General features: G+C 41.6%; 1 protein-coding gene across 8 annotated transcripts in view; it reads right to left on the bottom strand.

The window, feature by feature from the left end:
• The window catches only part of LOC114550785 (vang-like protein 1), a 50490-nt gene extending 43817 nt beyond the window's left edge, over window positions 1-6673 (bottom strand). For 2 of the 8 annotated variants that reach the window (XM_028571656.1, XM_028571648.1), the window contains exons 1-2: window positions 6436-6673; window positions 4814-4907 (exon numbers count right to left, since the gene is read on the bottom strand). The gene's annotated coding sequence lies outside the window, so the exon portion shown is untranslated. Of the gene's footprint in view, window positions 1-4813; window positions 4908-5597; window positions 5899-5965; window positions 6344-6435 lie in introns of those variants that run through there. The other 6 variants (XM_028571650.1, XM_028571653.1, XM_028571651.1 and 3 more) reach the window with 6 other exon arrangements.
• Window positions 6674-7015: the final 342 nt, after the last annotated feature.

The raw sequence follows: 7015 nt of genomic DNA on the forward strand, positions 1-7015 counted from the left end.
CCCTCAACTGGTTCTCTGCAGTTTCGCCACCAGCCAGCTGCTGCGGATCCCAAGTCAAATAGGAGTTTCCAAAAGCCTTTTTTAAACATAGGTGACTTTTAAATCCTCTTTGACGTTAAAATGTCTCAGAACAGATGACATCTTATTTTATTTTACCTATTTGGGTAATTCAGATATGAAAATCTTAGTTTAAAGCAGGGGTCCATTTCCCAAAATGTAATTCAAAAGTGACATGTGAAATAAAAAGCCAATTTCTATTCCAATGAATTATTATTCCAAACAAATACAATAAAAATCAGAAGTATATTTAACAATACATTCTTGTAAAAAGAAATTGTAGCTGGATCTGGCTCCTGGGCCCAGTGGCTTTAAAGGAACCTGTATCAAGATGGAAGTGGCCAGGCATTGCTTAATGCTTCACTGTATGACAGATTGATCAATAACAATTGATGAATGACTGTTAAGCAAGCTGGACAAAATCACAGAGGCATTTCCATCACCTGTTTTAATCCTCTTAAAAGCAAGGGCATGCGGCTAAATGAGGGATTAATAGGTTAAATGGGTGCGTGGGTCCAGGTTCAGTCAGAGTGCAGCCACGAGTAAAGAGATTACTTCCTGTTTCGGTGTGTTTTCTCGCAGGAATCAATGTCTCCACATATTATCTCTAACCATTTCAGATACTTCCCGCTGAGCCAACTGTTCAGTACAGTCCAGCACATGCTCACCACCAACCCAGCGAGAGGCCCGTCTCTGAGGTCTATATTGAAGTGAAACAGGATCTGCGGGTGTTCTCACATGTGGTTTCTGTCTTTGCCATGCCAGAGAAAATTGGTAAGCGGAACCACTTTAAGTTTGCGGGGAGAGTCCGAAGCTGAAATAGGAATCCCCCACTGTGGGAGTGAGGGAAGGGAGGCAGGGAGCCCTGGCAGGTTCTTCACAGTAATCCAAGACCCCTACTAAGCTGCCGGCTTGTCTGTTTGTCCTGGCAAACGCTGGCAACAAGGAGCGGGAGAGGAGGAAGGCCAACATTATCACAGCAACCATGAAGCATGAAAGGTATAGTTTCTCACAAGGCCATTTTTTTTTTCCCTTTGTGAAAACATAAATTATTGTTTCGGGAAAACTTCTGTGTGCCAAACGTATCCAGAATTCCTTGATGTAACATAGCGCCAGGGAAAAAAAAAAAAAAAAAAAAAAAGAACTACAAGGCTCAAATCACCAACAAAATACTCAAGATAAAACATGTGTTCTACAAAATAAAACACACAAGCTAACAGGTGTACCAACCTGAGCAAGACTCGAGGAACAGAGACGGAATAAACATCCAGTGGCCTAAACTGGGAATTTCAACCGACAACCGTGTGTAAACAGTCCAAGAAAATACTTTCATCTAGGAGCAAAGATCTAGAGCGAAGTTACACTGGAGCCACGAGACGTCTGCTGTCAGCCGCCGCCGCCGTAACCAAATCAGCTTTGCTCGGCTGCACCTTTCAGCAGTCAGTGTGGCCACTTGGCGAGATTCGATTATCTTGACAACTTGACTGCAGTACGTATGTAGCGTTACATCTCAGACATCATCAATTTCAATTTTCACATTTTCAAACAGGAAACAACATGCTCTGTGTAGTTTACACACAAATGCATGGTATTGTACTGTTACAGCTGCAGCTTGAGCTGATTAAGAGTCCTTTGAAACAGACCTTTCAGAAACTCTGGGAAAGAACACGACCTACTCAGAACTTACTGGATTTACTGAGCCCATAACACACTTTTAGAGCCAGTCTGAAGTTACTGAGCCACCCTGCAAACTGACCTGCTGAGCTCAACCTTTGAAGACACAATTACTGTATGAGTAGGAGTCAGAGGCGCAGAAAGAGGACTTCCAGTTTCCCTGTGCAAAGCGGCAAATTAAGCATCTAATGATCCAGATCCGATGATCCGTTAGGTTTTCATTCAAAACCTCCTTTCAGGCGAGCCGTTCATCCGTTCTTTCTGCAGAATAGAAGTGAAAAGCCCCCTGTAGCTCATTCACACTCAGCAGTGATTCATCCTGAAATCGCATTGCCTTTCATGGCCCGTCTTTGATTCCTGTACTATCCCAACCCTACTTTTTACACTGATCCGCTATGAAAACAACAGTTTCTCTTCTTAAGAAAGAGAAAATTTTTCAGAAAATGACAACTGAAGTAACCAGGGCAGAATTTGTAGACAACATGTAGTCTTGGAGCAATGCCAATTTGAGCGAATATGCTATTAAAAGCTTATATGTATTTAGAGCTCATGGTGTATGTAACCTAACATGAGATGCTGGGTTTACAAAATTGGAGATTAACACATAATTACCAAATTGTTAATGTGGATAACTAGGCTGTGACATTTGACCTGCCTCTTGACATAATCTGTTAAACATATCCGTTTTAGTCATTCATAAAATTGACGCCTGCTCTGCCACTTACCAGCCATCAGCATGCAGCTCATTCGCTGACACTTCTCCCTCTCGCCTCAACCCTCCCTCCGTAACCATGACGCCCATGTAGCTCTGCCTCTATTATTGCCATCATAACACATCTCCTCACACCATAATAAGACAAATAGCTCACGCACAATAATAACTTCGCTCCAGCTCGAGAGCAGGTAACTCTGTGACAGCCGCGGTCATGAGACATGCCGGGACACGAGGGAACATTAAAGCAAGTCACAGTGGAAGTCTGGCCCAGTCACATGCTCATTGCGTTCCTGTCCATGACTGAGCAAATGAGGGTAATTCATTCTGTGGAATTCAATCGACATTCCAGAGTGTCAAATTTAACCCCTCAGATATCCTGCGAGATATGAACGAGGCAGCAGCAGATCCAGAGTCTCTATTAGCATTTAAAGAGATTGGATTAATAGAATCTGCATGTCATTGACTAAAAGGATAATTAGCATGCATCTCTTGTGCAGTGTCGATGACAAACCGCTACCAGTTCATATCTGCTCTCAACAACAGGTATGTCTGAATAACACCTACTCCAACCCTTATGCTTTATTCACATTTGGCATTCACCTGTTGCATTTTTGTGCTGGTGTTACTAGGCAACCACAATGAGCTGATCCCGAGCGGTCAGTAAATAAACCAGCTGTTGATCACTGCATTAGCTGAGGTCATCAAGTTGTCATAAACCAACTGCTTTGGCAAATTGGCACCATTAAAAGTATGCCAAATTAGCCATTAAAAATTCTTGCTTGCAATGTACCCATACACTTGGTCGGTGACTCGTCATAGCTGGGGGCTTGGCCTGTGGCGGAGTCGCCGTGGGGGAAAACAATCCATTCCCCCTGCCCGGATAACATAGCGTTAACCCACAGACACAGAGTCAGACAATGGATAACTTGAAACTAAAGAAAACTTCAAAATGTGATGATTCTAAGGCAAGTTCTGGAGATATAAGGAGCATGAATTTATAATTGTGTGTGTATCATGTCTCTCTGTTCAGATTGGACTGAGTTATGACTCAGAGAAGAAATGGTTAGATCCATAGATATAGAACAATTAGTTATGACATCATGTCATATCTATTGTTCTATATCTATGGTTAGTTCATTATGTGTGTCACTGCCCGATGTGAGTCGAGTGCAGATGGGAGTCGCGCATGCTCAGATTTAAAGGCTTTACGGCATAACGTGTCATACTGAAATTTGTGAAATCCATAAAAAAATAAACTTTTCTCTTTAAATACAATAACAGAAGATGGAAATCATTTCAAAAACGTTTTAGCTATCTATGATTGTTTGATTGCTAACGTTAGCTCAAAACGCCATTCAAGTGACAGTATTTGTTGTGTTTGATTGCTAACTTGTAGCCAGCAGTGAACGAACTTCGTTGTAGGTCCATTTTTATTGTACTGACATTAACATCTTGTAGGCTACTTGTCGCAAAGTGATCAGGTAGTGACACTGTGACAAAAAAAAAAAAAAACACCAAAATGTCACCATGAAATATTGATGAATCATATTTAAATAATGCATTTATAATTTTAAAAAAGGCCTACACTTATTCATGCCTTTATTTTAATATTTGAATATTACCACCAGTGTTTGTACAGCTTCTTATGCTCTCGTGATGTGTGGTTACATTTGCTATATTTTATCTTGGTGAATGTCACTTTTCGCTGCCTCAATGACCTAATTTCCTTAGGGGTATTACTGTTTATCTCATATTTTGCATGACACAAAAAGACGCGAAACACCCTGTGTTAACAGACAGTAGGGGGGCGACCCTCACATGTTGCCGGTTTCCACTCAGCAGACTAACTTATCAACAATGTTTTTTCTAATACAGCACTTAAAACAAACCACAAGCCAAGAAGTCCAACAGTGACAAACCAATTCATGAAATGGAGATAAAAGGGAGGATAAGCAATTCCTTTCTTCTCCTTTTTCTAAAGGGACAGCACTATTTCCCTGCTTGACTAGGGTTATTCAACAACTTATGCTAGATCTAACCTCTTAGACATTTTGACAATAATTAAATACTCAAGGTGTAAACAGTCATTTGAAGACACATTAGGTGGTTGTAGGCTACCTCCTGTTTATTAAAATCAGCATGGCAACATAAAAGCCATTGTAGTTGACCGACATCTTGCCAGCCAATGCAGCACTATGCCCTGTGGATACAAGAGATGTGACTGGAATACAGTAATGCTGTCTAGAGAAGAAAACTTGAGTTCAATGTCAAGAAAATGTTCATCCTGAAACCCGGCATTTAAATGCTTTTAACTGATATTAACATACATGTTTTGAGCCATGTTTGCAACACAACTACATAGCTCACCATGCTCTCCCACCTCAAATCTGAGAGCTCTTGACAGGTGTCATCGCTAGCAATATTCTCTCTGCAGCTGTCACGCAAAACCACCAGCACTTATCTGAAAAAGAAGAAGAATCAATGCACAACTCCCAAATGTTGATCTCATCCAGAACATACAAGTTTTCGTGATAATAAGGGTCTTGCATAATGTATTGGAGGGGAATGAACAGTGGCTGTCACAATGGCAAACTATGTTACCATGCAGATTTTGCTCAGACAGCTATAGATTTGGGATGACGTGTGTGTGTTGTTATTGTAATTTATTTCACTCCCTGTGGAAATAACAATGTTTACATGAGGCTAAATAATGTGTAGGCCTACCAAGCATGTCCGTTCAGTAGTCATTTAATTGTAGGTGATAGTAGAACGCTGTCTCCTTGGTATCGCTTGTCTACTACACAGCAACAATAGGCATATGTAATATAATACTTCATAATGATTGAAGTAAAGTTTCTGTCGATAAAAGTCATAAGTGAAGTGGATCAAAAAACACAACAGACATCCAATAATACGTCGCCAGACTGAGCACGTGCTAAAGGAGCACCTGCTTAGCATTTTTGACTTATTTTACATGCCCGAGTAATTATCTTATGATAGCCTACATTTTAATAAGCAAGAGATACGCTGCTGAGCTGAACTATGGTTAGTCAACCAAAAAGGAAGAGTTATAGTAAGCCTAGAAGAATTTAAGCAAAGGAGGGAAGGTTAGGACAATATGAGGAGAAAACGGCTATACGTATCACTTTACCAGTAACGTTGGTCACTTCTCTGCCTGCCTGCTCCAGAGCAGGTTTACACGCCCAGCCCCTACCTGTGACCAGGCAGGCCGAACTAGAGTCAGGAAACTCCCTGGTTTCACTGTGGCCTCGGAACCCCCCTCTTGCTCTCTCTCACCTCAGTAACCTATGTTTGCGACTACTTGAAAACCCAAAGCACGCCACAGTGGTTTCAAACGGGTGCTCGGTATATTTTGGGGTTCGTGCTACAATGTATCCGTCCGCGTCATCCAACTGTGCCGCCGCAGGTTACAGTTTACAGCTGATCCGCGGTGCACTAGCCGGGGTAATGCGGAGCCAGACAACCGTATGAAACATAGTTGACTTTTGACTGTCTTACCGTGACTCTGTGAGTTTCTTGTTGGGAGAGGCGCTATTAAAAACGTCTGTCTGACCAACTCGACAATGTAACAAACTCGAAACAGTAGCGAAAAATGAACAAATAGGGTTAACTTCGCAAGTCGGGGTCTGTACGTTGGTCTGGCCGCAGTTTGCGGGCATTCAAATGAAGTTGAAAGCATTCCCTTTCATACAGGTAGGAAAGACAGCAAGGGCGTGTTCCCAAGTCTTTCTTTAAAACACGCATTCAGCATACTGAACAACAGCCTTTGTTCTGTGTAGCCTAGCCCATATAAAAAAAAATAGGTAAGCTAGACACGGTAACCATATTTTGAAAGCTTCACGAATCAAGACAGGACATTATAACATGCAAGGCAGAGCTTCACACACTACTGAGCCCGCACACTAACATCTGCAGAATACATAGGCTATGACCGACAGTATCTTCAGCGTTATTAAATCATAACTCACCCTTTATTGGTGGAGATATCATTCCCGTAGTTGATGATTTATCCACAGGTTATGAACTAGTTTGCCACAGAGCACACGGTAGGCTACAGTAGGAAGCAGCCCTTGGTGACCGTAGGAATCACCCTGGCAGTCAGGAATTTCACAGGGGGCAGTGCTTCTCAGCACATGGGGGTGTAGTACGGAAACATGTCGCTAGGAGGTGTCTTCAACACGAGAAGCCACTGCCAATATTACTAACACCATGTAGAAGTGAACCTGCTGCACATTGAGTTGGTTAATTACATTAATGTGTTGTATACCGGGAAGGTAGTGATTCTCAAAGTGGGCACCAGCAGGGGTCCCAATGGGTAGTTGAAGTCCTTTATCATTAGTTTTTACCAGTCACTAAATATAGCGTACATCATACTAAGATATAAACTTAAAGCTCCCTCCTGACATGTTTTAAGAAATATTAAAATACTCTACTTTGGATAATAATTTGTGTCTATATGTTTTTTTCCACAAAAAAGGTCTTAAAATGACATCTTGTTTCTACAACACGTGTGTACGTTTCATATTGGACCATGACTAGCTTCCAAAC

The sequence above is a fragment of the Perca flavescens genome, chromosome 24 (assembly GCF_004354835.1).
Source record: "Perca flavescens isolate YP-PL-M2 chromosome 24, PFLA_1.0, whole genome shotgun sequence".
NCBI lineage: Eukaryota > Metazoa > Chordata > Actinopteri > Perciformes > Percidae > Perca > Perca flavescens.